The sequence below is a fragment of the Pogona vitticeps genome, chromosome 2 (assembly GCF_051106095.1).
Source record: "Pogona vitticeps strain Pit_001003342236 chromosome 2, PviZW2.1, whole genome shotgun sequence".
Lineage (NCBI taxonomy): Eukaryota > Metazoa > Chordata > Lepidosauria > Squamata > Agamidae > Pogona > Pogona vitticeps.
In genome coordinates, this window is record NC_135784.1 from 243,593,089 (window position 1) to 243,619,923 (window position 26,835).

General features: G+C 38.9%; 1 long non-coding RNA gene across 1 annotated transcript; it reads left to right on the forward strand.

The window, feature by feature from the left end:
* LOC144586971 (uncharacterized) lies at positions 1–26,255 on the forward strand. Its single transcript, XR_013542085.1, has 3 exons — positions 1–135; positions 13,164–13,335; positions 25,340–26,255. It is a non-coding gene; the product is annotated as an uncharacterized LOC144586971 (long non-coding RNA).
* The last annotated feature ends 580 nt before the right edge of the window (positions 26,256–26,835 follow it).

The following is a 26,835-nucleotide window of genomic DNA, read 5'->3' on the forward strand; positions in this document are numbered from 1 at the left end:
CTGCAGACTTAGCAGCGAGCTAAATCTTGCATGAGCAAAGCAATGGGGGAGGAAGCATCCCTAGTCACTAATCTGTCTCTTGTCACCATGCTGATCAGTCCAGATTTCAGAATGACTGACTAGGGCTAAAGAGAGGTAAGTATCTGGCACTATCAGAGTACATGGTGCTTTAGGGAGTAACAAGAAAAATATACATCCCAAACTCAAGCAGCTAAAATTCAAGACAGGAGTGGAAGGCAGGTCAGATGGGGATGAACTGGGGAAGAGAATGTGTTCAGTTCAATTACGATGCTCAGGCTAAGTTTCAGTACATGGTGGTGTTATGCCAAAACTATAATGGAAATTGTGGCATTTGATGCTTAACATCTTAGACCAATTGACCCTCTTAAGTGTGGTGAGCAGTAAAACCCACACAGGGAAAAAATTGATTCCTTCACTAAGTTCCATTCAGTGCTGACAAGTAAATTATAGATTCCGTAGTCCAGGCGTCCATGAGGAATTTGAGCTTTGTAGGTTTCACTATGAATTGTACTTTCCTGCATTTCCCAGAAAATAGCTCCTCACTGGCTTTTGCAGTTTCAAATATTCCAATTCATGTCTTGTCTCAAACTGCGCATCAAAGTGCATTTTAAAATGTGTATTTCAGAGATGAACTTGTTTATGAAAAGAGATTGTCCTGTAGATTTTTAAACATTTGCTGATTAATGCAGAAGCAGGACAGAACTTCTTTTCTGGTGCAAAAAAACACAAATAATACAGACTAGAAATACACTGATTTATCCAACTGCACCGCAGTCATCACCAATAAATTATAATCTGGCTGTGAGACTTCAATATTCATCATGTAGTTATTCATATTATAATTTATGCCTCCACAATGTCGTAGCATATTTCCATCAATTTCCTAAAGAACTTTGCTTTTAAAATGTTAGACAGCATTAAATGAAACATAGAATTAGGAGGCAGTGAAAATTTGACCTTTTTACTCCTTTTTATCAAAGTACCTGGCATGTTAGTACTAAGGAGGTTAAGCAACAGAATTAACTGAAGAAAGTCAATATTATGTTTAAGAGAGTTCCAAAGGTTAAAAGATTTTTTAAAAAAAAAATCAATTTAAACTTTCCAGTTCTTCTCTTAAATGATACCATTAGCAATTAATCTTTCCTCCTAGCTACTTGCAGTACCAGGAGTAACAGGCTGTACTAAACAAAGGATTGAACTGAAACTGGGGAGACATGGATTAAAATGTCCCCTCAGGCAGCTTCTATGCTATTAGGTGATCACCTTTCTTTAGTGCTCATGCAAAGTCCCATTGGAAGTCCACCCTTCTCTACTGTGAAGCTCAGTATTCAAAAGCTACAAGTTACAAAGGAGGATTTCCAGAACTCGGCAAATCTCTCTAAAATTCTTCAAATATTTGTCCACAATGCAAAATTCCGTCTCTCCCCACACATGATATTGTAGCTCTGTGGAGCTACAATGAAGGTTATATTCCCATTCCTCATTTGCTTTGGAAGCTTCTGAGCATCCCTTTTAAGTTTTCATTTCTTTCTTGCTTATCTTAAAGTGGTGTGGACATGTGTCCTCTTCTAAAGAGGCTTATTTCCTCTTCTTAAAATGCCATACTACCAAGCCACCAGTGTCTGAAACATGAGATATATCACAAAAGAGCAGGCTAATTTGCTAAATATGGATTGAGGCAGACGTCTATCAGACCTCTTAAGGGAGCTCTCTTTCTAATGGTGTATTAGCTGTATTGTCTAGTTTGGCCCTTAACCAACTCCAGCTATTGTTTCTCCAGTCTTCTCTTGTTTAACCATCAAATAGCAGTTTGTGCCTCTGTCCATAAAACTGAATCCTATGTGGAAAAATGAGGGAGACCCCGGTAGCATACAGTATATGCTATAAATGGCAGAGCAATTAATGTAGTTTTCTATACCTACTGCATGTGAACCACAACACTGCTGGAAGGATTCCATGGTTAACAACAACCAAAGCACAGTGACCATGTTGGTGGTCCCTAGGTCTAGCACTTACCATTTACTGTCACCTGCCTGCATTGTCCCATGCTGAAAATATTACCAAGAGTCTAAATAAAACATTCATCATTTCTCAAATTTTATATTTTACTGCACGTGTGTGTTTTCACATTGAATATTGATGGGATCTCAATATGAAAAGTAATTTTGTTAACACTAGTAATTTACAAATTGTTGTAGCCATTATTTGAGTCTTCGCTGATTCTAATCTTTGCTGCTTATGATTTGCATCTCCATATCTTCTTAAAATAGATCAGCAAGGTCATTAGTACTATGTTATACAGATTATATGCATTGCCTAATAAATAGGGATTAATTGATGTTCATCCCAAACTCTTGTATCCAACATTACTACAAATTCATTTATTCAGATATGAGCCTTCACAATCATTAATTAATCTGCAACTGACACATGGAAGTGATTAGGCAACATAGTACATCTGTGTATGACATTCTGCCATAAAGAAATATCTGGAAATGTTAATAGATGGGACAGTGTATTGGTAACTTTCTTATGCATATTAATTGGAATATCCTTTTCATCAATTCACAAGGATTTTCTGCTAGTAAACTTATTTTCTTACATTCATAGACCAGAAGACCAAACTTAATCCTCACTGAAGTCTGAGTAGAACATAGGCAGCTGCTTGTACCCTTATCAGTGGTCTCTTTAGCATTATATTGCTAAAACTCATTGGCAGCAACTGTCCAGAGTTTCATGCAGAATTCTACTCTAACCAAAGATGCTGGGGATAAAAAATGTGGTCTTCTATAAACACAGCATGTGCTCTGTCATTGAACTATGGCCTGGTATCATACAACACAAGTAGCTGTATTCCTGCCAATGGTAGAGATGGGTCTGAACCATTCCAGAATGATGGGATATGTTTACAAATATAGGAACCTTGTAATCTAGTTGAAAAGTGGCATCATAGCCATACAATAAAGAATAGAGATGGCCTGGAAGAGCTTCCTTAAGATGAAGAATGTAACATCCAATAAAAATTAAAATCACCTTTAAGAATGCACATTGCATGGTGCCATGGATTCTTGATCCCACTGTATGGCAGAGAAATGTGGACCTAATTGGGAAAGTGCAAAAATGTGAGATGCATTCAAAATATGGATTTATTGTAAAAATGCTTAGAATTTCCTGGATCAAGAGCATTTCCTGGATCCGTCTTGTATCCAGTGGATGCGCATTCTACTGACTTCCCTAATGTGCCTCTGGATACAGCCCCTTACCTATACCAGACTTAAGTCAGTGTTTCTAATCCTCTTGACATTGGTTTCCATGGAAATAAAAAGTGGGAAAATTTTAAATTAAGAATCCACTGGATTTTTTTTTCATAGACACAAACATGCTTCTTCCCTATCTCCTGCCCTGCTTGACACAAACTAATGCATTAGCTGTCTGAAACAAGTTGTTATGCATAAAAATATGTCAGATAATGGAAGCAATGAGCTGGAGTGCTTGGCATCAACTAATGCTAGCACCTTTTTCTAAAGAAGTGAGGCCAGGAATTTGAATTTATATATATATATATAACCCTTTAATGAATAGGTTCATTAGTGTCTGGCCCCATCATTGCTGTCCTTCTGCAAGCCTCTCTTCGCTTCAGGCAGGCTTTGCCTTAGTGACTGACTTTTTAGGAGAGGTTTTTGGATGGGATGGTTTGCATTTTGTTGCTTCTAAATCTGTTTTTAGTGATGTCTTTACCTCACATTTTTAATGTAATGTTATTAATTATTTTCAAATATTTGATTAATTTACTGTTGTTGTTTTTTTGCATTTACTATTGTGTAAGCTGCCTTGGGTCCTTTTTCAGGAGCAAGGAAGGGTAAGAAATGTATAAAACAATAAATAGGTTCATACTGAAAGTGTTATGTATCAGAATTTATGCAGCGTTCTGAGGAACACGTACATGTACTGCTGTAACCAGGACCTATCCATTAATCTTCTTTTTAAGGAACTCAGTAGAGTAGCACTACTGTATTCTATAATTCATCTGTAATCAAATATATGTATGTATTTTAGAGATGGGTACAAATCATTGATTTGGCAGTTCGTGCTGGTTTGTTTATCAACTGAATAGGTATTTGGCGCTTCAAAGTCTCACCTCCTCCTGTGGGCACCCACTTGGAGACAGAGGCCTGGCTTCCCTACCCCACCTCCTCCAGGAGCTGTCTGAGTGGGCACCGATTGGAATTTGGCCACTAAACAAAGCAACACAAACTGCCTAACTGCCAATTTGTGCCCATTTCTAATATAATTTATTCTCTGCAATGATTTGTCCACTCATTCTCTGTGACAGTACTGAATGCTTAATGACTAGCTTCTTTATGTGAACTACCACTACGAAAACTGCTGGACAGATTGGGGCTGCTGTAAACTAGAGGATGGGTGAGCAGAGCATACCTAACAGGTCATGGTGGAGAGTTATATGGCAAATGATCCACCACTTCCCAAGCCATTCCAGTTCACAGTCTAGTAGGACAGGAGATGGCAAACTGCATGCTTTTCTCTATGCATTTGTTTATGGAGGCACACTTGTAAATGCAGAGAATACATAAAGAAAGTCAGTAAAGCTGAGGTAAAATATTAAAATATATCATAATTAAATTTCAATTGGGGATTTGAGAGAGCACAGGGTAGGTATTTTAAAGTACCTATAAGTAACAGAAAAGGGGAAGTGAAAGGATAAGCTTTTCTGTTCTCCCTTTCTTTTCACATTTGATAGCCATCTTGTTCTTGAAGAAAACAAGAAATATTCATACGGCAGTGATGCCTTGTGAATGGAGCCAGCAAATTATGCTCCTCTCCTCCACCTCTCAATTAAGATACATAGAACCCAAGATCAGCCAAATTATTTTTGACACCCACAATGGAATATCCTGCAAGTGATTCTACCCTCTGTGATAATAAAAATACCAACAACGACAAACTAAATAATCAACAGCCTGCTGATCTTTCATGACACTATAAGTCAGCAACTGTTAGGAAGAGTAAGGCACCGTCTCACCATACATCAGGATAATTAATAATATTCCACTTGCTAAATTACCTGGTCATCCAGGAAACATTTATGCATCAAAGGGCACTTTCCAAACACTACAACCTTTGTTTTAGCATAATTTACAGAAGATATTTCTGATGACAAATTGTGCCAAAACCTTTCAACAAGCATCTAATTCCCACCTGAGTGCATGCTATGAAAAGCATATAAAGTGTGTATAGCAGAGTTGATAATTTTGGGGCTGAATCCAGAACTGCAAAATATTATGAGCTTTTGATCTCCAATATTACATCATTTATATAAAAATTAAAAAGAATACAGTAGGAACTAATAAACAACCCTGCTATACTTTCTCAGAAGCTGGGGTTAGATCTGTCAGCTGGCCACTGAGGCATACTCTCATACAAAATTCTAATAAGAATAAATAATCTTCTCTCACTATTGGAATTCCAAAGCTTTATCCACAGTCTTTCTTGATTTATTCTATCAAATGCTGATATAAGAGCTACAAAAAACTACATACAAATGTTTCTTAGGCTCCCTGGCATATTTATTTATGAGATTATATAAAACATGGCATTGATCAATAGAATGCCTCCCTTTGCTAAAATCAGTTTGTTCTTCAACAATAATGTTGTTAGACTCTACCCGATCTTCCTTTTTAATAAAGAGATACCATGCATATGATTTTGAAATCAAATCCAATAACCCTATGGGTCTGTAAATAGCTGGGTCACTTTGATATATTTTCTTATGAATTGGCACTATCCTTGTCTCCCAGCCTTTGGGCGTGATTTGTATTTACACAAATATATCAATGTGTTTGAGAAGGGACATGGTGGCACTGTGGGCTAAAATGCAGAAGCCTGTGCTGCAGGGTCAGAAGAACTGCAGTCATAAGATTGAATCAACATGACGGAGTGAGCACCCATCACTTGTGCCAGCTCCCACCAACCTAGCGGTTCGAAAGCATGCAAATGCGAGTAGATTAATAGGAACCACCTCGGTGGGAAGGTAACAGCGTTCCGTGTCTAAGTCGCACTGGCCATGTGACCATGGAAGATTGTCTTCAGACAAAAAAACTCGCTGGCTCTATGGCTTGGAAACGTGGATGAGTCGAACATGACTGGACAAAAATTGTCAAGGGGAACCTTTACCTTCACCTTTTATCAATGTGTTCTAGGAATATTTCAGGTGATAGCATTGTCAGATCCTGACATCTTCATTTGGAGTTTTCTTATACTTCAATGCTTTATTCCAGTTTTTAACCTCTGATGGTGTCACAGAAGGCAATAAATCAATTTCACTCAATTTTGGATGACTCTTTAATTGTGGTTCATTATTGGGGAGGTTTCTATTTGAAATCTATGTAAGGAATTCTTCCCATTTATCAGAAACTGATTGAAATCCTTTAGTACGTCTCAAGAGTAAGGCACAATGAATCACTGGAATTTACAGTGGAGTTGACACCAAATCCTCACTGATCCAATCAGCTTACTCCGCTTGTAACTTAATTACTGGATTTTATCCATTATGTATGCATTAACATCAGGTTTTGTTGCTTAGATTTTTGTGTCATTAATGTTCACAATTCTGCAGTGTCCTTTCCCATTGCAGCTAGTACTAACTGTTGCCAGAGATGCTTCCAACATTTTATTTTTATTGAACAGATGTTTATACCTCCTATAAGCTTGTCCCTGGTTGGACAACTGGAAGCCATTATGGTTTTGTTTCAGTTTTTTAGCTAAATTATTTAGTTCTTGCTTCTTCTCTCTACAGTGCCTATCAAACCATTTAGCACTGGGTTTACATTTTGCTCCATTACGGTTAGGTTTTCTTCACAGTGGCCTTAACTTCTGAATAAGTGTCATAACTTTCTAGTACTTTAGCTTCTCTCTTCCAAAACCCCTTCCTCCAGACAATCGATATAGGGCTATATAAGAGATTTTCTATGTTACTTTGAACCTTCAAATCCCATCTGCACTTGCACTGGCCTTGGTGGTTATGTGAGGGTAAAAATCTGTCTTCTAACACAATTGGCAACCTCTACCATTTCTATCAGCAAAGCTGGTGATTACTTTCAGGTTTTTCCCCTGCTGAAAAATTCCTATATCATGGGACTAAGCAAAGATGACAGCAAAATATAACCAACCATGCTTCCGTCTCCACAATAGGAGAAAGTTATCTCCCCTTCTGGATCACCCTGCCCTGAGCCATTACAAGTAACCAGTTGATACTTATAAAAAAAATTAAATAACTGTAAACAATTTGTTTTGATTTTCTAGGAGGGAAATCCCCAAAATACTCATTCAACAGACTCATTCTTTCTGCTATATCAGCATTATTGCCTCAAATTCTAGCACTGAAATCCCCCATGATAATAATTGGCATTTGATAGTGTTTTTCAGTAATTTTCTCTTACTAGAGATCCGATAAAGCCCAGATGTTACTGTCAGCATCCACTAAGCCTTTAGGTGGAATATAAACATTAATACAAACTAAACAAAAGTTAGCATAGCTACACAGGCAGACTACCTGAAAGTACTGAGAGAATGTAACAATCTCTTCTACTGCCACATTTAAACATGTTTATACCTCTCTGCATTTACATCTTCCTTTACTGTTAACTCTAGTAGCAGGACAAAAATAGGAAGAAAACTCTTGCATAGACATTTCTTTGTTCATGTTTCTTGAAAGGAAATTTTACAAATTTTTTTCATGCATTCTTTAAAGTCACCAACTTATTATTCTGCAGTTTTCCAAGAAATACATCTAACAGGCTTATTTCCTAAATCATCTAGCCTCACTTCATGTCAGTATGTATTCTGTCATCAAGTCCCACCTCCAAGCTAAATCAGTTCCATCCAATCATCATAATCATATCAGAACTACAGAGCTGGAAGGGACCCTATGGCTCATCAAGTCCAGCACCTGTCAAAGAGGCACAGTGGGGGAATCAAACTCCCATCCTCTGGCTCTGCAGCCAGAGACCTACACTATGGAGCTATCCAGCAGTTGATTTCCTTCTTTCAAGTGTTTTGGATCACCATTTTGCCACAGAATTATAGTAATAGGTATCCTATTGGATTCTTTTCTAACATGTTCAGCCACACCTTTATGTCTTCTATCTTTTCTCTTTTTAAATGTATATGTTTTGTTTCTATCTTGGATCAATACCAGATTCACATTATTGGATAGTTTTCCCTCATTCGTTCCAATATTAGCCATCATTCCATCAAGAGTGGACACTTTGAGCCTCATAGCATCTACTGAATGTGGCCCTAGTTCTGGCCTGTGTGAATCCTCTTCAGTACAGTCTGCTCCCTCTTGAGCTGCCATGATTCATTTACTACTTTAGTTTTTACAACTTTCACTAAATGGTTGATCCCTCTCTTCTAAAGTTTATTTGTCCATTAGTCAGGCTGTCCAGGTCCTTAAAGTATTTATAATTTAATAAAATTGGTAAATTTTGAAATAGAAATAACAGTTTTGGTAGTATCATCATTTTTATTGTGATTCTTCCCATCATAGATATTTGTAGCTTATTCCATTCTTCCAAGTCTTTCTGAATTTCCTTCTGTATTGTAAGATAATTTTCTTTCATCAAATTACGTTGTTGTTTTTTGTAATAATAACTCCTAAATATTTTGCTTTCTGTACCTCCTCAAAGTTAGTTTTCTTCCCTCAGGATTATTTGATTTCAGGGGACTGTGCTCTGGGGATGAGGGTTTGGCCCTAAAATGGCTTCCCTTAGCTTGCACCTGGCTGAGGTAACTTTTGTTTTTACTGGATTTACTGTCATCCCACACTTTCTTACCAAATTTTACCTCAGAAAATTGAGGATCTCTGATCCCACTAATAGAATCAGCATACTCAGACACCTGCAGCACATTTCTAGGGTCCTTATCCTTGACCAGATAATGTAACTCCCCTGGTAAAATAGAATAAAATTGTTCTAGTCCAAACACATTTTTCATTTGATCTAAGGTGGTGACATGTTACTGTTCCAGCCATTTAATGAGATACTGCATTAAACGTGCTCCAAGCTGGGCAAAAGACTCCTCAGGTTTCTTGGAAATTGATCAAAATTTCCTTCTGAGGTGCTCTGAATTAATCCCAAATCAGGAATACACCATCTTTCTATAAGGCTCAAAATCTCTAGCTTGCTCAAGAGGCATCTGCAAATAAAGCTCAGATTTTAAAAAAACTTCACTTATTTGTGATCTTAAAATTATCATCCTCTCATCATATTTAACCTTAAGTCCCAACAAGCTCTCTCAAATGAAATCAGGAAAGATTTGGGACAATCCCCCTTCCGATATTGGGAAATTTATTTGGATTATTTTTGAGAAATTTCCCACACTATGATGATGATGATGATGATGATGATGATGATGATGATGATGATGATGATGGTGGTGGTGGTGGTGGTGGTGGTGGTGGTGGTGGTGGTGGTGGTGCTGGTGGTGGTGGTGGTGGTGATGATGATGATGATGATGATGATGATGATGATGATGATGATTTAATTCCAATTTCTTCATCTCAGTTTGGAATGTCATTTCTTTGCACAAATTCCTTTCTCCTGTTTTCTTGCTCAAATTCCCTTTCCTTTTCTTTGACTTTTTAAAAAATTTCTAGTTCCCTGAATTTGTATTATTTTCCCCTTTCTCTTTGCTTAATTTCTAATTCCCTGAGTTTGTATTCTTGTTCCAACTTCCATTTTTCAAAATCTTGGGAGCTTTGAATATTTTCTGCCTCTGAGGCAATCAATACAGGTCCCTCGGCTTCTTCATCCCTTTGAATTTGAGCATTCTCATTTTTCTTAGCACTCTGGAGCTTAACTTGTGCCTCAATGACTGACTTTTTACTTCTTTTGGGTGGCATAAACAATACTGGTTCTTTTTCCTCACAAAAGCCAGAAGTACAAGCCTTTTCTCTCTCTTTCAGTGGCTTTCCTTGTAACTAGGTTGTGCTTTTCTAAGCAGCTGGCCTCAGCTACTCCCAGGCTCACAACCACTGCCACAATATTTCCCTGTCTGGGCAATTTTTGTCTCCAGACACAAGAACAATTTTCTGCTTAGCTTTCCTTATCACCTCAGATCTATGCTGAGTTAGTCTTCCACTCTATGTGCCAGTGCTCTTTACCCTCAGAGCTCCGGATTTTGAGCTAGCCACTAGGGCTTGTAAATCATGAGGTTAAAAATGGTTTCTCTTGAGTAGGTATTTTCTTTCTCTTAGGATTCCCCAGATGTGGGTTCAGAAGCCCCGAAACTAAGTCTTCACCAAGATTCTAATGGGTAACCACTTCTTTACCACAGATCCTAACCCTTTCTATTGAGGAATACCTTTAAACTAAAGCCCATTCAACTTTTTACTGAATTGCTTCATATCCCACCGCTACCACCAATTTGTCACAATCCCCACATGGCCCCTGCTTGTTTCACCAAATGAAGAGCTCACGCTACGTGTCTTCCAGCTGCCACCAGTTGATTACATCAACATTATCTGTTATTAACAATCAAGGTCCATGCCATATGTCATTTTAAAAGAAGCTAATAGAAAGTGTTTATTGTTATGCTCCCTTTCACCAGAAGTGGGGGAATAATATGTGGAGGAGTTTGCTGCAAGCCAAGGCTGTTCAGGACCCCCTAGCAACCCTCTTCTTTTATAATAAAAGACATTGACAATAGTGCTTGTGTTAAAAGCCAAACTTTGAAATATAACAACATAAGATAAATAAAAACACAACAGTATAAAATAAGACAAACAAACCACAGATATGTGTTGCTGCACCCTCTTGGAATAGAAGTCTCCAATATTATCTGTCTGTGCCTTTCTCTCTGTGTGTCTGTCTCTTTGTGTGTTTAGTGAATTTTTATTTTATTTTCCAGTTATGACATAGTGGAATCCACACAAGGAAGTATGTTTTTTATAAATAGGTCCAACAGCTGTTTAAACAATTTCTGCTTTGCTCTACAACTAGAGATGGGCACGAATAGGAAAAATGGTGATTCATTTCACTTCATGATTCATCAAGGCTTATGCATCACAAATAATGAATTTATAATTTTTTCCTGATGAATCAATGAATCAATTTGTTGATTTGTTTTTGCTCTTGAAACCCTATCTCACCAGGCAGCTAGAGACACCAGAATTACAGAGATGCTTCCCCTGACTCTTCTCTACAAGCCCTGCAAGTTTGGTGAAGTTTGAGTTTCAGACGTCTAAGTTATACACCCACAAAGAGCCCCCCCAGGAAAGTTCCCCTCAGATGTCCAGAGGAACCAATATTGCAGAGGAGCTTTCCCTGACACTCCTCTACATTCTCTCCAAGTTTGATGGAAATTGGATTTTGGACATCTGAGTTACATACCCTCATAATGGGTCCCCCCAGTGAAGTGCCCTTCCTTCCCAAGGCTTGGCAGAAAAAAACAATTTTCACCGAGCTTGGAGGGATTGTAGAGGAGAGTCAGGGGGAGCTTCTCTGAAATTTTGGTGTCTTTAGGTGCCTTGGTGGGATTTTTAGTAGCTCAGCTAATCAACAAATCAAAAATCTGATGAACATGAATAACCAAATTAATTATTTTTAATGAACTTTGCAATTCATTTTTTTTAAATCGTGCCCATCTCTGTCTATGACTAATCTTAAAAAATCTGACCTCGTGAAACTGTTGTGACTATGGAAATGTTTTTTCATTATGGGTACTCCAAGTTTTTTTCAAGGACAATTTTGTACAATATAGTACAGTAAGGAGCAGAGGAAAACTGCAGACGTCTGCAGTCCCATTAACGGACTAAAACCTGTACCAGACAGCAAGAATCCTTGCTATATTGCATAACAATCATAACTCAGTATGGACATGGGTTCCTTCCTATTTGTATAGCTGTTTTATGAAAAAGTAGTCTGCCTTGTTATGGCACTTAAGTTCTTTTCCAGCAGAAATGTTCTGTGTCTGTAGACACTAGCTTTCTTGACAATTCTACATAAATCCAGGCAACTTCACTGAAAAAGAATATAAGTAGTGATTCAAAACTTAATTTTTCTCTGTTTGAAATATGATCTATTGACAGATGCACAACAACGTACTGGTGCATTTTGAACGTAATTATAGTGTATCATTGAGAGAAAAGGGGATGATTTTGATAATGGGTTTATTGGTGGTAATCACAAAATTAATTCAGAAGTAAGACCCTGATTAGATTGAAAGTAATTGTTTTCTTCAAAATCCAGTCTGGTATTATCTGTTCTAGATGACGATCAACAGAACTCAGCTTTACAAGATAATGCTTTAAAGTATTCTTTGCCCAAAGTGCAACCTATTTTAAAGATTATCCTTTCATCAGCTTCACATGCATAGATTATTTCATTTTTTCTATCATGAACCCTGTCCAATCTTTTGGCCAAATAGACTGTCAGGAGAAGTTTCTAAATTTCCATTGTAATTAAGGGCCAAACTCTACAGATAGCACATCATAAGAAGCTGAACAAACTGTAGTGTTTCAGACATAGATTCTTGCAGAGCTTCATGCCTGAGCAATCATAGTTGCAAACAAAACCTGCGTTTATCACTTTGTGACCAATCAGACACCAAAACAAGGTAATTCGCAAGCTACAGGAGGTGTGAAAGTAGGCATTCACTGGACATTCTGCCAGAAGCATCCTTGCCATGACCCATTAGGCTTAAAAAATGACAGTGTGAATTGCCAATTTATCAAAAGTCACAAGCTGGTACAAGGTGGACAGCAGACAATTAACAAGGTCAATGCCCCAATTGCCAAAAGTAGTACACAAAGTCACTTGTAAGGGAGTGAGCAATAAACAGTGTAAAAAATGAGGCAGGTCACATCCAAAACACAGATGTCTGAAACTGGTTGCAACTCATGTCATTCTTGTTCATTCCCACAAAGCAGCTCAGATTGTGACGGCTCTTTATAGCTCTTGGCCTGAGCCCTTCGCTGTTTTAGGTACATCAACTTCCACCTTAGGTATTGGATATCTACCCAGACAACACCTGCTTACTTGGCACTTCTGCTCTAGCACCTGGACCTTTCAGTACTCTCTGTGGCAGAGATGTCATCCATCTACCATGTTTTCTTCTTCCTCTAGCTGTATGTCTGCTCCTTCCTCCTTTGGTTCATCTGGATCCTCCTAATCTTCTTCTTCTGAGGAGAACTCAGCCAGTTAAAGCATGACAAAAAGGGGAGAAAGCACTGGCCAGACTACCTCTGCGATTGGTGTGACAATGATGCTGACAGACACACATGCCGCACGGAGCCTGGTGAGTGGACTGGGCTGGTTCTGTGGGGTGGGAATGGCACCTATGTTTTTGCCTAAATTTTTAATTTTCCATTTCATATTTATCTGTTTTTCTAAGACCGAGTTGGACGCTGGTAAGGAGAGGTGATAAGGAGTACTTCTATGTTTGAAGGTGTGTTGTCTAAGACTTTGGGAACCATTGTTTTAGAAGAATAAATGATATGTCTGTTTACTCCTCCTAATTAGGATTAGTAAAATACAAAGGTAATACTTAACTCCTGACAGGAGCATTCAATGCTGTAAGCCTTGTTTTCTCCATGAATATTTCATTAGAATAATAACAATTGTCTTCTAGTGTTTATAGGTGGTCAAATTCAGGCAGAGGAGATTGTAATAAAAGCTGTTATCTGCCTCGGTTTGAGGTTAGAAACGCCCATCTTTGTTTACACTTTCTCCCAGCTTGTTCTCCTAAATCAATCTCCTATTCACACTATTACCACGTGCAGGGCTTTCTTTGAAACTCCTACTGCATTCTTTATTTTCTTCGTGCTGTTTATATACATCTTCTGCTTGAAAATCTGTAGGGATTTATTCTGCCCTCAGTAAATATGCAGAACTTCAATTAATGCTAATGGGGGTTTTGTGTGCTCGTTAAATTGTTGGATCAGCTGGAACAGAAACTAACTTTAATTAGGGCATCCTTCTATGGCATAGCTAGATTTCTCTTAAGTATTTCTAAGTCAGTTTTCATGTTTGAGGGGCAATATTCCTCAATCTATTTGTTTTTGCAAAGGTGTGGAAGAGAGGTTGGCTCTTTTTCTAAGCTAGCCAGGGGCTCAAGAAATCAGGTTCTCCTTCTCTGCCACCCTCAAAGCATCCTTCTAATTAGCCTATCTTCCTGCTTTAAATTAGGGTGTTGCAGTAGGGGGAACATGCTGTTAAAAGGGCGGGAAGGAAGAAAGATTCTCTCTCTTTGTTTTCCTTTCTGCTCTGTCAGTCTGGTGTGCTGAGGAACACACTGGAACTTTCAGAGCAGTGCTCCTTGAGAGGTACAACAGCAGTGGGAGCTACAGGATAGGATTGGTTGGTCCCTGAGTGACAATGGAAACCTCAGGGAAATGTTATGCTTCTTTAGGTTCCACTTAAAAGAGAGAAATCTCAGGATAAGAAATATCAGGCACAAGAAGAGAGGCAATTGTCACCACCCCCAGCTAATTCCAGGTTGCACTGGCTCAGCCTGAAGATACTTTTGTGTGTGTTGCTCCACCTCGTATGATGGACCCAAGACCATGTACCCAGTGGCTCTCTCAACAGTTCCATCCCCTCACTTGTTTTTAATACAGTAATGTAGGGCCAAATAATGCCATTTGGATCAAGACAGAAAGTGAACTACTAGGATTATGATTAGAAATAGGCACAAACCTGAAAAATCCTGGTTCATGATGGTTCATGGTTTGTCGTCATTTGGTCATGTCCGACTCTTCATGACCCCATGGACCAGAGCACGCCAGGCCCTGCTATCTTCCACTGCCTCCTGGAGTTGTGTCAAATTCATATTGGTTGCTTCGATGACACTGTCCAACCATCTCGTTTGTGGCAGGCCACAAATCATGAACCACCATGAACCAACCAGAAAACCAAACCATGAACCAGTTTGATTGTCAGTTCATGCCTGGTGAGGGGGTTACCTTCTCTTGGTGTGCTGCTGCCACCATGCTGCCTCTGCCTCCAAGGAGCCCAGGCACTGCCTTCTGCACATGTGCCCACCTCGCAGCTGATAATTTGCATATGTAAAGTGTGTGTACACTTTTAAAACAAAAATATATGTGAATGTTGTAGTGGGATCCATGGAAAGGCCCATTTAAGCTTGTGTGTTATCTGGAAATTTTGTTTTCATCTTGTAGGTATTATACTTTTTCATTTGTTATCTTGTGAATTGGTGGTCCTTCTTTCTCTTTGGGTTTCAACTGATAAATGTTGTAAGCAGGTCATGTAAGCTGGTCTGAATTAGGTTGTAGTGGTGGTATTACCATTTCCACCTTTTTCCTTCTTGTAGTTGACTCCAGTGTTATTCAAATGGGGAAAGACAGATACAAGGAAAAGGAGAAAAGGGCAGCAGAAAAGGAACTGAGAAAATTGGAGAAGCATGCAGAAAGAATGAAAAGAAACCAGAGGTTTCATTTTGTACTCCCCACTTGCTAAGTACAAACTGAGGAAAATGTGGCTAGTATAAACTGTTTGTCTGAACAGGCCACTTGCAAGCCATGATCCACAGTCTTTGGTTGTTTAAAACATATTTCAGATTAAGGGCTATGTATGGGTCAGAGTTAACAACAAACTGGTTTGTTGAAAACAAAAACAAATGCTTCTGATTTCTTGTAAGACATGGTTGTTATTCCCCAAAACATGGGCATTGTCATATTGCAGCCATCGTCGTTGTCGTTTAGTTGTTTAGTCGTGTCCGACTCTTCGTGACCCCATGGACCAGAGCACGCCAGGCCCTCCTATCTTCCACCGCCTCCCGGAGTTGTGTCAGATTCATGTTGGTTGCTTCGGTGACACTGTCCAACCATCTCATCCTCTGTCGTCCCCTTCTCCTCTTGCCTTCACACTTTCCCAACATTAATGTCTTTTCCAGGGAGTCCTCTCTTCTCATGAGATGTCCAAAGTATTGGAGCCTCAGCTTCAGGATCTGTCCTTCCAGAGAGCACTTTAGAATTGATAGGTTTCTTCTCCTTGCAGTCCAGGGGACTCTCAAGAGTCTCCTCCAGCACCACAATTCAAAGGCATCAATTCTTCGGCGGTCAGCTTTCTTTATGGTCCAGCTCTCACTTCCATACATCACTACAGGAAAAACCATAGCTTTGACTATTCGGACTTTTGTTGGCAAGGTGATATCTCTGCTTTTTAAGATGCTGTCAAGGTTTGTCATCGCTTTCCTCCCAAGAAGCAGGCATCTTTTAATTTCGTGGCTGCTGTCTCCATCTGCAGTGATTATGGAGCCCAAGAAGGTAATATCTGTCACTGCCTCCATATCTTCCCCTTCTATTTGCCAGGATGAGATGGGACCAGTGGCCATGATCTTAGTTTTTTTGATGTTGAGTTTAAGACCGTTTTTTGCACTCTCCTCTTTCACCCTCATTACAAGGTTCTTTAGTTCCTCCTCGCTTTCTGCCATCAGAGTGGTATCATCTGCATATCGGAGGTTGTTGATATTTCTTCCGGCAATCTTAATTCCAGCTTGGGATTCCTCCAGTCCAGCCTTCCGCATGATGTACTCTGCATATAAGTTAAATAAGCAGGGAGACAATATACAGCCTTGTCGTACTCCTTTCCCAATTTTGAACCAATCAGTTGTTCCATATCCAGTTCTAACTGTAGCTTCCTGTCCCACATATAGGTTTCTCAGGAGATGGATAAGGTGGTCAGGCACGCCCATTTCTTTAAGGACTTGCCATAGTTTGCTGTGGTCCACACAGTCAAAGGCTTTTGCATAATCAATGAAGCAGAAGTAGATGTTTTTCTGGAACTCTCTGGCTTTCTCCATAATCCAGCGCAAGTTAGCAATTTGGTCTCGAGTTCCTCTGCCCCTTCGGAATCCCACTTGTACATCTGGGAGTTCTCGGTCCACATATTGCTGAAGCCTACCTTGTAGTATTTTGAGCATAACCTTGCTAGCGTGTGAAATGAGTGCAATTGTGTGGTAGTTGGAGCATTCTTTGGCACTTCCCTTCTTTGGTATTGGGATGTAGACTGATCTTTTCCAGTCCTCTGGCCATTGTTGAGTATTCCAAACTTGCTGGCATATTGAATGTAGCACCTTAACAGCATCATCTTTTAAGATTTTAAATAGTTCAGCTGGAATGCCATCACCTCCACTGGCCTTGTTGTTAGCCAGGCTTTCTAAGGCCCACTTGACTTCACTCTCCAGGATGTCTGGCTCTAGGTCAGCAACTACATTGCTTGGGTTGTCCGGGATATCCAAATCTTTCTGATATAATTCCTCTGTGTATTCTTGCCACCTCTTCTTGATGTCTTCTGTTTCTGTGACGTCCCTTCCATTTTTGTTCTTTATCATGTCCATCCTTGCACCAAAGGTTCCTCTGATATCTCCAATTTTCCTGAACAGATCTCTGGTTTTTCCTTTTCTGTTATTTTCCTCTATTTCTTTGCATTGTTCATTTAAGAAGGCTCTCTTGTCTCTCCTTGCTATTCTTTGGAAGTCTGCATTCAATTTTCTGTAACTTTCCCTATCTCCCCTGCATTTTGTTTCCCTTCTCCTCTCTGCTATTTGTAAGGCTTCCTTGGACAGCCACTTTGCTTTCTTGCATTTCCTTTTCTTTGGGATGGTTTTGGTTGCTGTCTCCTGGACAATGTTACGAGCCTCTATCCAAAGTTCTTCAGGCATTCTGTCCACCAAATCGAGTTCCTTAAATCTGTTCTTCACTTCCACTGTGTATTCATGAGGGATTTGATTTAGATTATACCTGAGTAGCCCAGTGGTTTTTCCTACTCTCTTAAGTTTAAGCTTGAATTTTGCTATGAGAAGCTGATGATCAGAGCCGGAGTCAGCTCCAGGTCTTGTTTTTGCTGACTGTATAGAGCTTCTCCATCTTTGGCTGCAGAGAATATAATCAATCTGTTTTCGATATTGCCCATCTGGTGATTTCCATGTGTAGAGTCGCCTCTTGTGTTGTTGGAAAAGAGTGTTTGTGATGACCAGCTTGTTCTCTTGGCAAAACTCTATTAGCCTTTGCCCTGCTTCATTCTGAACTCCAAGGCCAAACTTCCCTGTTGTTCCTTTTATCTCTTGACTCCCGACTTTGGCATTCCAGTCCCCTAGAATGAGAAGAACATCTTTCCTTGGTGTCAGTTCTAGAAGGTGTTGTAAATCTTCAAAAAATTGTTCAATTTCAGTCTCCTCAGCAATGGAGGTTGGTGCATAAACTTGGATTATTGTGATGTTGAAAGGTCTGCCTTGGATTCGTATTGACATCATTCTATCATTTTTGAGATTGTATCCCATTACAGCTTTACCCACTCTTTTGTTGACTATGAGGGCTACTCCATTCTTTCTATGGGATTCGTGCCCACAATAGTAGACATGATAATCATCTGAGTTGAATTCACCCATTCCTGTCCATTTTAGTTCACGGATGCCCAGGATGTCAATGTTTATTCTTGCCATCTCCTGTTTGACCACCTCCAGCTTCCCAAGGTTCATAGATCTTACATTCCAGGTTCCTATGCAGTATTTTTCTTTGCAGCATTGGACTTTCCTTTCACTTCCAGGCACGTCCACAGCTGAGCGTCCTTTCAGCTTTGGCCCAACCACTTCATTAGCTCTGGAGCTACTTGTACTTGTCCTCCACTCTTCCTCAGTAGTATGTTGGACGCCTTCCGACCCGAGGGGCCCATTTTCCAGCATCATATCTTTTAGCCTTTTGTTTCTGATCATGGGGCATTCTTGGGAAAGATACTGGAGTGGAATTGCCGGTTCCTACTCCAGGTGGATTGCTTTTAGTCGGAACTCTCCACTATGACCTGTCCGCCTTGGGTGGCCCTGCACGGCATAGCCCATAGCTTCTTTGAGTTGCTCAAGCCCCTTCGCCACGACAAGGCAGCAATCCATGAAGGGGTATTGCAGCCATAGTCTCATAAAAAAAACATCCACTCTAAAGAGATGAGAAGCCATTTCTTTGACACTGAATTCTAAACAAATGAAATTAATAAAATCAGATGTCCTGGAAAAATGATAAAATTTCACTTATGTCTGAGGCATAAAGATGCATGTGGCTGAAATTAAGCATGGATGAAACAGTCCATTTACACTTAGCATCATTTTGATGTGTGGTCACCTGCTAATATATTTCTGACTTATTCCCAATTCTGATTTAATTTTTTTTTTAAATGGCAGGAAAACCAATTTTTTTTTTTAAAAAAAAAACTTATTTGGCTGAAATCCTGTTGCACAATTTCACAAGCATAAAGTGGTCATTCATGATGACAGCAGCCAAACACATTAATCTTTAATTTAAACTTTCCTATCCCTCTCCCTCAGGTTCTGAAGCTCCCTATGAATCCCTTTCAACCTGAGGGTTCTTAGAGCAAAAGAGGGAAGACTTTGTTATCTGAAAATCTCTGCCACTGGTCCTGCTGCAAGGGTTGGGACTACCAGCAGCAATTTTTGAATGTAAAAGTTCCCAACCTGTTCCCAAGGGTTTCTCCAGGTCAAAAGAGATTCCAAAGGAGCCTCTGAACCTGGAGGGTAGCAGGAAACTTAAATTAAAGGCTAGTATTCATGGCTGATGGTGTCATTAGCCTTATGACCATGCAGCTCCCAAACAGGATTCTTGCCATTATGTCTCAAAAGACACACTGGTAAAATATTGGCCAGGATCTAATAATATCATTTTGATGGCAAAATAGCTTGTATTAGTGGGACTTAAAATAGATGACTGCCTCTACCAAACACCCTTCCCTTCTCTGCAGTTGAGATATGCTCCAGAGGCCTAAGAAATTCTCCAGAACAGGTTTCCAAGTGATAGGGTAACCCAGGTGTTCTTGGACTGCACCTCCCAGAAGCTTTCACCACCAGCTGTTCGAGGAGTTGCACAGTAACACTTGGTTACCCAAGGTTGGGAACTACTGCTACAGTGGAACACAGGGGAAGGGAGGAAGGGTGAAACTTCTGTTGTTGTGTGAGTAGGCATATGCTAGCACAAAGTTGGATGGTGGATTTAGAGCAATGTTTTAAAAACTATTTCATACTTTGTTTTTGAACCGAGAATATTATCTGAAGCTGGGATGTAAAATTTTCTCGACAACAAAACTGTGAACCTCACAGTACTCCAGGAAGTGTGGAGCCCAGAGTAATTTGTATGAGAACTTGCAAAAATTGAATTCCTTAACCATACCTAACTAAGATACCACATTTCTCTTGCCTTCCTTCATTTCAGCCTGGATAGATAAATATTTTTATTTGCATTGGTTTAGTGTTTTGGGTTACATGCATATAATAAATAACAATGCATCATATAATCGATAAATATTCACAATAAATTTTCTGTTGGATCATTTTTATGATGCTCTTAAGAGAAAACATTTGCCAGTGGCATTTTGTGAATGAATTATTCCAAAACAAACACATAAAAATTATGCTTGTCTGTGCAAATCAAGATAGCTTGGTAAACTCTGAATGTGAGAGTTATCTGTGCTGATTCCTTATTTTGCATGACAAAATCCTGCTCATTTAGTACTGATAAGAAAACCAAACCATGCAGCCAAATCCTGTGATAAACCTGACAAAACAAACTTTCTTTCTTGTAACAAGGGTATACATTTTCTTTCCTAGAGAGTAACAATAATTATAATAAAAGATTTTATGTTGTAGTTAATGATACTTGAAATAACAACAGTACATTTTATATTGTTGTGAACTATACATAAAAGCAGAGCACCACAACTCTATACATCTTTGTTTAATAACCGGTCCGACTGTATATTGAGGGCCTACTCTTAGGTAGGGTTGCAGTGTTAACCACAAATTGTGCACAAACCTGTAAACCCCATTAAACCTTTGAGTACATACACAAGAGACTCCAAGGTTAAACATGCATCTTAGTACATGTTACATTGCCCTGGGCACAGCCTGTAAGTAAAAGAGACAAAGCATAATTAAATGATCCTCAACACAAACATTATAGATCCGGTTCACCTTGGTTGTAGTTCAGATTTCATAGCTTTCATATATGGTTACATAAATACAGTAAACCTTTCCAATTCTCAATCTTTCTGATTTGTTTTACAATGAACTCTTCCCACCATAAACTTGTGAGCTGATCTTTCCATCTCCTGCCGCCTTCATAATTTTTGCCCTCAGTTTAAACTACCTTAAAAAAATCCCTGTATGAAAAATGTATGAAACAAGGATTTCCGGCTTGACACTGTGACAGAACAGCAGTAGGAGGATGGAGCTCCATCCCCTGGGCTGAATTCTTGCCTGTTTGGGACCCCCCCCCAGGGTGTTAAAACCACCCCGAAGAGGTGGTGAATTGGGGGAGAAGCCTATTGATCATGGGGGGATGGCGGTTACCCCCGTTTTGATTCGGGAAACTTCCCAATCAACCAGTGGGTGGAAACAAGCAGCTGAATAGCTCGCTTGCAAGTCGCCGGCAGCCGGCAATAGTGAAGTGATAAATCAACTAATTAACATCGTCATTACCACTGGGTGAGATATATTTTACAACTATACTGCTTTATGACTATCCCTGGATGAGTCTAACCCTATAATAGAAATATGTTACCCCCCGCCCCACTTTTAGAGCAGCGGTGAATCTGGAGAGAGGGAAGGAGACGCAAAGAGACACAAAGAAAATAAATTGGACACTAATTAGACATTTAACTATACTTCAGTGAAGGAAGTTTGGTATTACTTTGGCATTAGAAACTTAAGAAATCTTTCTCTTAAAATTATTCGCTAAACAACTCTGGGAGTTAAACTTGTCTATGTTATGGCTATCTGCAGTGTTGGCAGAAAGCCCAGAACAATGGCCTTGAACACTCTGTGGCGGTTCTAAACTTGGAATTTGTTTTGTTTTCCTTTTTTTCTGAGGACTGATAGAAGCATAGACAAATTAACCCTGGAAAGTCTAATACTGCCAAAAGGGAAAATTTAAACTGTACTTTGGGATGTAGGCTGAAAACTGAGCTCTGATCAAAAGACAATTCATCTCAGAATATATATCTGGCTAATGTAGACATAAAGGGACATGGTGGCGCTGTGGGCTAAACTGCAGAAGCCTGTGCTGCAGGGTCAGAAGACCAGCAGTCATAAGATCGAATCCACGCAACAGAGTGAGCGCCCGTCGCTTGTCCCAGCTCCCGCCAACCTAGCGGTTCGAAAGCATGCAAATGCGAGTAGATAAATAGGGACCACCTCGGTGGGAAGGTAATAGCATTCCGTGTCTAAGTTGCACTGGCCATGTGACCATGGAAGATTGTCTTCGGACAAAACGCTGGCTCTATGGCTTGGAAACGGGGATGAGCACCGTCCCCTAGAGTCGAACACGACTGGACAAAAGTTGTCAAGGAGAAGCTTTACCTTTACCGTAATGTAGACATATGTGATCCAACAAAAATATTTGGATATATCCTGGGTTCTGAACCTGTCTGGGGCACAGGCTGGAATAGAACCAATACTGGAATGGACTACTTCTGGGGCTGGATTACAAAGGACTTCAGGCCACAAATACAAACATCAAGTGAACTGGACTGTGCTATTTGGTGAGCAAATGTCCTTGAGCCTTTAAGTGGGAAAAAGGCAGAATTTTTTGAAAGATAGGAATAAGGAAAAAAAATATTAGGGCCCTCAAGGTTGAAAGCATACATACACCTAACTTCTGGAATTGTAAGGGGACATATATATTAGAAAAGGGAATCAATCTGAAATAAGGGATGGATCACTAATCAGGGTATAAGCATAACAAGGTGGTTCTTAAGGTAAATTGAATTTAGATATAAGAAAGGTGTAAAACATATGTTATTGTTGTTTAATGACTAAACAACAATAAGAAAGGGGTAAAACAAATAGTACGTAATTAACATATATTAGATATGATATTGATATAGACATGACAGAAACTGTGGAGACAGAAATGGCTAAATATATATATATATATAAAATACCTAATAAAAGCAATTCTGGTTTCAAATCTATATAATTTGAGGTAATTTAACCGGCGAAATTTGTATTTTGTACCAATAATAACTAAATAGGTTTCTAATGCATAATAAATGTTGTCTAAATGCTTTAGACAACAATATAATGCTTTAGACAACATTTATTATGCATTAGAAACCTATTTAGTTATTACTGGTACAAAATACAAATTTCACCGGTTAAATTACCTCAAATTATATAGATTTGAAACCAGAATTGCTTTTATTAGGTATTTTATTATGTTTTGAGAACATAATATACAATATTTTGAGAACATTGTATATTATGGGAGCAATATTATGATAGTAGTCAACATTATACATTAAAATACACACATGATTAGTTCAAATGCTTAAAAAAGCATAGCTTTTGAAGAGACAACTAAGAAGACATCAAGATGCAAAATAAATAATTATAAGCAACCCACGTAACATGATGTTTAACAAGCACAAACTTAATGCAGATATAGTGAAAACTAATAAAATGTTAATTAAAAAAATAGAAAACTGTATGAAACATATGGATTACTAGTAATATGGATTACTAGTTTTTCTACTTCATGACTACCTAGCTGGCCAATGGTCAAGGATGTTGAGAGCTGTAGTCCAGTAAACCTAGCAATGCCTGGAGAGCTGCATCTTCCCAGCCTGGAACATAATTGTTGACTCTAGGCAGTAGTAACTAACCACTAGGGCTTGAATTTTGGATCTGTATTGGCACAAATACAGATCCAAAAGTTGTGAATTGTATGAAGAGCCTTCACAGACAGAGGAGAATGTCCTATGAGACAATATGACCGAAGTGAGAATGGACTGGTATACTCCCTATCTTTCCAGCTGTATCATACTCAGTCTGGGGATGTCAGAATACTACTCAAGTATTCTACTGTTTTTATCAGCCAGGCTCTTGCAAAACCAATGAGAAGGTAAAGCAAGGTGCAACAGGATTTCAGCCAAATGATGTAAGCTACCTTGTGTCATTTTTGAGAAAAAAGGCGGGGTAAAAATATTATAAACAAGCAAGCAAGGACACACACATGCACACACACACACACACACACACACACACACACACACACACACACACACACACACACACACACACACACACACACACACACACACACACACACACACACACACACACACACACACACACACTACAGACTAGGGAACTCCTCCAGCAAAACTAGGCTGTGAAGTATTTGTCTGAGACCTCTGATTATAAAAGGTGTTTCTAGATAACTTTTTTTCTAGTAAGTAGATTAGAATGTGCTGTCGTTCTGAGTAGCCAAAAGCCAACCAAGGTTTTAACACATTGAAATGAAAGAATTTTACTCAGATCTATCATATATCGTAATAGAACTCTTACGTAATCTACTCAGAATGGCAGCACATTCTAATCTACTTACTGGAAATAAATTTCTGCTGTTGTTAGCTAGAGAAAAAAAAATCAAAGGCATCCAAAAAATACTTCACAACCTAATTTTGCTGGTAGAGTTCCCCAATCAATATTTAAAATAGGCTGTGGTGGTTCTGAAAGTCGAGTCATGGCAACTGGACTTCTTTTAACCTGACAAGAAAGAAGTCCAGTTGCCATGACTCAGCTAAGGTTTTGATGCATTATTTGCCCTCATGGCTTATGGCATTCCTGCATGTCTTTCTATGAGCTCCAGAATGCCCCTAGAAGAAAGGAATGTAAACCATCTAGAAAACCTGGCAAATTGTTGCCATAAGTCAGAAATGATTTAGTGACACATTATCACCACCATCATCATTATCACAACCAGCTGGTTTCTTACTTGAATGGACAAATCCTACCAATGTTTCATTGTGGCTTACTAACAGGCAAGAACATACAGCAGTGCAGTCACAGTGCAATTCTCTATACAGCTGAGCTTCTGGGTAGAATTGTTGGATAGCTCAGTGGTTTAAGTATCTGGTTCTGGAGCCAGACGTTGGGAGTTCAATTCCCTACTGTGCCTGCTTGACCGGAGCAGGACCTGATAATCCACAGCATTCTGGCTTTGCTGTTCTATTATTATTATTATTATTATTATTATTATTATTATTATTATTATTATTATTATTATTATTATTATTATTATTATTATTATTATTATTATTATTATTATTATTATTAAGTGTAGAACTCCATGAAGCTTATTTCTAAAAAGATATATAGAGGATTACACTGTAAAATGTATATATGAAGAAATATATGCATTTTAAGTTAACATTTTGATTAATTTATATTAATATATTAATATTAAGATATTAAGATTGGTGTCTTGCTGAATCTACAGGTTCAGTCTAGGAAAGTATAATTAAACAAGAACCGCCTCTGCAGCTGTAGGATGATCAACTTTGCAATCACGAAAAAGGAAAGAGATAGCTTGGAGCACAGCATCTCTCTGAATGTTGAAGTAATATTCTTGCTTCCAATCCAAGCAGAACAGCTGCCCATTTTTGCTAGTTACCACTTCAGCCAATTAATGCTTGTCAAGATTTATAATTAAATGACAGTAATGAAAATTATGTGCCTAATGGAATTTTCCTCCCACATCTGTATGCTATTATCCCATGCAAATATTAAAGTTGGAGAAATAATGTTTGTTTTAATTGATTATTTGATCCATTGTATGGCTTTTGATAGGTTGATCATTCTTTATGAACACAAAGATAATCATTAATAATGAGTAGATTCGCTGGGTCATAAACATTCAATATATTCAACATAATTCCATTTCCCTTGTTTGCACATTATGGGGATCCAGGACAGAACTGGATCTGAATGAAGTGATTATTCTTGTCATTATGAATGCCTCCAAACCAATTTCACATATTAAAATGTGCCACTAATTAATGAACAAATATGACTATGTAGTAATATGGAGGCAAGTAGAACAGAGAAAAGTAAATGAGCATTCCACTGACATTAATACATGTCTTATTCAAGGGTTTTATATTGGAGTCATTCTTAGCAGTGCAATAGCAAATAAGGTCATTGGATTTCTCCTGTTGGATTTCTTAGGCCATGTACCAACCCAAAATGGAACCTTCTCGCAGAAGGTTATTTCATCAAGGACAATGAGATGTACCATTTGAATGTTGTTACTTAAACATTCTGATTTTTTGTTGCTTTGTAGCAACTACATAAAATAAACATATTTATTATTGGAAAAAACACCTTGATAAAAAAGCAGGACTTTGGATCCCCCAGTCTGACTCATTCCATTCCCAAGATAAATTTGCAGTTAGGGGGAAAATCCCCAAAAGCAACCAAACTCCTCAAGATCCATTGGAAATGGGGGAAAAAAAACCAAAAGCAACCAAACTCCTCAAGATCCATTGGAAACGGGGAAAAAAACCCAAAAGCAACCAAACCCCCAAGACCCATCGGAAATGAGGAAAAAAACCTCAAAACAAACAAATCCCCCAAGACCGTCACAGCACAGAAACATAACCCCCCCATCCCAAAACCACGCTGCAAAAACACCCAGAACAGTTTTTTAAAAGCAGAAAGCAGCACCTTACCTTACCAGGCAGCCTCCTCCAATCACACACTCTCTAACTGCTGGTGAGAAAGAGCTACAAATAAACAGCCTCTTCGCCACCAACAGTTAACAATTTGAATTTCCCACCTTTCCCCCCTGCCTTTTGGTGTTTGTAACTGGAAGCTCAGGCCTCAAGTTGAAGCAAAATTTTGCGGCCGGAGCTGGTCGTAACTCAAAATGGTTGTATGTCGGGACGTTTGTAAGTCGAGGCACCATTGTATACTGTAGCAGAGATGGGCATGAAC